This window comes from Nuphar pumila, chromosome 13 (genome assembly GCF_984573655.1).
Source record: "Nuphar pumila chromosome 13, dmNupPumi1.hap1.1, whole genome shotgun sequence".
In the NCBI taxonomy this organism is placed as follows: Eukaryota; Viridiplantae; Streptophyta; class Magnoliopsida; order Nymphaeales; family Nymphaeaceae; genus Nuphar; species Nuphar pumila.
This window is the reverse complement of record NC_143261.1, coordinates 75,910,931-75,915,872: the sequence shown is the minus strand read 5'-3', so window position 1 is coordinate 75,915,872 and position 4,942 is coordinate 75,910,931.

Here is a 4,942-nt window from a genome sequence, read left to right as displayed (position 1 = left end):
GTCCAAAATCTACAACCAACAACGATCGAACAACTCCTCTTCTCCAATTCTTGAGCACCTCATGGATCAGACCTAGTATGTTTGTTCTTTATAATTTATTTAGTAATAAATATGTTTTATACAAAGACTTTACCGCATGTAGACATGTTTTTCGAAAGGTGAAAATTGACTGCTCACAATGCATTAAAAACTCTATAAAGTATTGTGGTCCCTTGATTTTTAGTGCTTTAAAAAATACATCTAAACATCAAAAATTCATAATCCCAAATTTGTCACTCACTAAATGAATGCTAAAAAACTGATAATGTAAAGTCAGATCGATAATAAAACCGGAGTGTTAGATAAGGAAGACCATTGATTATCATCAAGTGTAAATTTTGGACATTTCATTGGTTGGACGGTTCCTCCTTCCACATTATGTATATGTATATATATATATATATATATATATATATATATATATATATATATATATATATATATATATATATATATATATATATAGAGAGAGAGAGAGAGAGAGAGAGAGAGAGAGAGAGAGAGAGAGAGAGATGGGTCCATGCTAAAACTGAGCTGAAGCACGCTGACTGTCCATCATGTGCGTTGATGGACGATCAGCGCAACAAAAAAAATTCCATCTAAAAAAAGGTTCCAGAACTTTTGTGGGACTTTTACTGGCATGGTTACCCCCACGTCAAAAGGGAAGAAAGCATGTGACTCTCTTAGCCTCATGGCCCCCACCCTTCCCCCTCCAAATCATATCGTTTAGAGCTCAGCTCAATGATGGTCTAACTCATTTATTAATGGGTCGGGTTTTAACCCAGTTTTTAATGGGCTTGGGTTTGAAGAGTAGCCCAAGATTCGGCCCATTAGTTCAATGGATCAATGTTCAGTGGATCAGTCCAACATAGTTCAAACTCATTTTTAAGTTATTTTTTAATAAACTAAAAGCAATAAATTAAATGAAAGATTAATACACCCATCTAATTATGTTTTTATTTCTCATATAATCAATGCAACTAATTAGGTAAATAGTAGTAGTTACCAAGTTACTATGCAACCAGCTAGTAAAAAGTTAATTAGGAAGTTCATGGGCCGACCCAGGCAAGGCCCATGTATATAACGGGCTGGGTTTCGATTTCGGTAGCTAACAGGTCAAGGCTTAAAACTTTGACCCAAACCTAACCCATGGTGGATCGAGTCGGCTTGGCCCACCGGATCGCCCGACCCATTGCCTACCCCTACTCACAAATAAAGAGAGAGCCCTCTATTTGGATTGTGGTCCGTAGGGGTAGCCATTAGGCTGTCGGGTACCTGGCTCATATCGAGTCGGGCTTGGGCTGCATTTTGCAGCTCAGGATCAAATCAAGTCTGGCTGGATCCTAATCGAGCCAGGCCCTTGGGTAATTTACACAGGACTCAACAGGCCCAGCCCTAGCCCTAGCCCAACCCAAGCCCCACCTGAGCTCGAGTATAACTGATTCAGGCCAGGCTCAGGCTAAGACATGGGGTCCGGGAACCACCCAATGGCCACCCCTAATGGTCCAAGTTATGGAGTGATTTGGTTTAACCACTCTCCCAAATCTGACGTGAATAATGACTAAAATGGGGACCTGCAGCTGCAGACCTAATTGATGGGTTCCTATCACATTTTGGGTTCAGATTCAGATCATTGAGTTTGAATCCAAAATCACAGAACTTATCCATTTTGCTTTCCTTTTTGTGTTAGCAACCAGAAGCCTTCGTTTTCAGCCCCTTTTCTTGCTTTGCCGGGTTTGGTGTTATCCTGTCAGGCCCACAAGCCGATGGATGTCCCCCAGATCCAACCCATCCTACCATACGCCCCACAATGAGCTGTTCGTTAATGGACTTTGAGTTTTTTTTTTTTTTAATTTACAAAAAAAACACCTAATTTTTAGTCTATTTACAAACACAGCCTAACTTTTGAGATATTATGAATACACGCCTAGTTAACAAAACAATTCTCAAAAGTCAGGTATGTGTTTGTAACATCTCAAAATTTAGGCATGTTTTTGTAAATAATACAAAATTTATGTGTGTGTTTGTAAATTTTTTTTGATAAATTTTTAAGATGGACACACCTTTTACCTGAAATTTCATGTTAGGTGTCACTTTTTCTAAAATTCCTGAGATGGTCCTAGGTTTTATGGCATTGATCAAATAATGGTTTGCTTTAACCTACCTTGACGCTCACCTAGCCTAGCCAACCTGAGTTAAGTACTTTAAAATACTAAAAATACCATTGTACTTTATTGTCAACTAGTTAAGTTCAATGCTTTAGTTCTGGAATCTGATCCAAAATACCGATATATGCTATCCAAAATTGAAAGTATGGGTAAGTTCTATTTTAGATCTGGTTTAGAACTCTGATCCATTTTGGTTATTCGCAAGTTCTTTTTTATTTTTTTTGAAATGCAACCTGGGGTTAGGCAGACCCTTACCGGTTATACAACTATACCATAGGGTTTTGAACCCGCAATGCCCCCAACACAAGGTGACGTGCACTAGCTGCTCCTACCAGACAAGTGGAGCCCCTGCAAGTTCTTACTATTTAAAGATGGGTATATGTAAGTTCATAACCGTAAAAAGGGCAATCATGTTCTTTTAGTGAATAGGAGTAAGATGGAAATTTTAGAAAACTTTAAAACGTTTTCATCTCTAGGTGTGTTTGTGTGTGAGGTTAATCAAGAGTCCTTATTTGATCATTGTCAAAAAATTACTACAATGAAGTAGATGACACTAATTTTTAGCACAATATCATAACTAACCGTAAACTAGAAAATATAGCAAACCTGACCAATTTACTATTTTGTTGAGTATTTTTTCTTTTGTTTGGTCGAAATCATAATGTTGACAACTTACATGGTGCCCGATTTTTCTAAGCGATAAATTACATGACGTCTGATTTTTTCAGGTGACAACTTAGACAAATAGTTTAACCAATGCACTTAATTTTTAAATGGTACATACTTTTGGCACAATTCTTTGTTTTTATCCGCGACTAGAGAAACATGTGAAGCATGGCCAATTCACTACTCAAAATATGCCATACATGACCACTTGATTTTTCCTCTAATATTCGTCTACAAAATTAGATGCCTTCCTTGAACCACTTAACCAAGTTGTCTGAAAAAATCAAGTGTCATATAAAATATCGCCTGAAAAAAATCAGGCCCCATGTAAGTTGTCACCTGAGGAAAATCAGGCGCCATGTCATCTGAAAAAATCAGTTGTCATATAAAGTTGTCGCCTGAAAAATCAGACACCTAAATTTTTGGATGACTAAAGTAAAAATGTCAAGTAATCAGTAAATTGGCCATGGTCATATTTTTAGCTTGCGGTTAGTAATGGTATTTTCAATAAAAGCGAGTCATCTACTTAATTGCTCAGAATAAAAATAATTGACCAAATTTATCACATTTTGAGTCATGAATTGGTCATGTTTGTCATATTTTTTGGTCTTGGCCAAAACAAGAAACGGTACCAAAAGTGTGTCATCTTCAGAAAAAATTAAGATTATACCAGGAATTTCGGAAAAGGTGGTACATGATATGGGATTTCAGGTAAAAGGTGCAGCTGCATCATGAAATGACCTTGTTTTTTTAGTAATCCAGTCAACGCTGTAGGAGAATCCTTGTCACTTTTTATCACTCAATAAGGCTAGCATATCCTCAGCAAAGTCCTTTACGAATTTTGCTGTGTACACACTTCTAGTCCAGGATCATATGCACCTCGTATACAGTTGGGAACAAATTAAAAGTTAAATTATCTTGGCTTGGCTTGCAATCAAGCCATATGGTCCATAGAATCCCCTATGCTTAAGAAGCCAAAGGCAATCACTTGAGCACTCAGTACCCTCTGGCTCCTGACAAGGGTGAAACTACTATCAAGCATAATCCATAACCATGGGTGCAGAGAGAGAGAGAGAGAGCTTGCAAACTTCAAGTTTATCGTGGTTCTTCAAAAACAGAACAATGTTCAGTATAGGCCTGACTCGCGCAGTACACACCGTATGAGCAGAAAATTGATATGAAAGACCTAAATGTTTATAGATCAGCAAATTCCCACAAATGGGGGCTAATTTTCAAATAAATTAAAAATAATGAATTTTAATGTTTTTTTAGTATTTTTCTAAACGTCATTCTGATTAAAACTTGGCTGATTCAGATTGATCGCCCCATTCACCTGGATCGAGCCGGAGACGATTCTTACATTTGAAACGAAACTTCTTTCTATAAAGCCATTGTTTTTTATTGTATTGCACCATAAAGTCAGAATTTGATCCGCTTACAAAACTTTGAACCAAGCTACCAAATACCTTGCTTCCTTGTGCAAAAGGCGATATCGCATTGAAGCACTGATAAATGGTCATCATTTAGTGACCGGCAGACTGATAATTATCAGCAACATTTGGAAAAAAATACCATATTTCCAGAAGCCGAAATCATTTCGAAAAAGCGATTTTCTTTTATGTTTTTCATGATTACGCATATTTATAACGGTTTTTCTTATATGTACCCGAACTACAAAAAATTTACAAAGAAAACATTATATTTTCAAATTTATCACAAGATTTTCTCGCCAAAAATTTCCTCAAAAACGAGACATGACACTGCTGACAAGTAAGGCCGTGGACGGCTGCTCATGCAATGCTATGAAATCGGCAATCAATATCGAGTATGAGCATACAAAGGAAACGTTGGGAAAGATTTTATATGGTCCACAGCATACAAAAGCAAGAAAACCTGTTCTGATCACTATTCCTGTGGAAATTGATGAGAAACAAACAGAAGCCCCGTGACGAGAAAACACTCTCATTAAGGAAAAGCATAGACGACGTTAATCTGGGTCATTTTATAGCTGATTCCTGACTGACATCAAGCCCAAGATTTCACCCTCCCCCCCCGCACCATCTGACAGA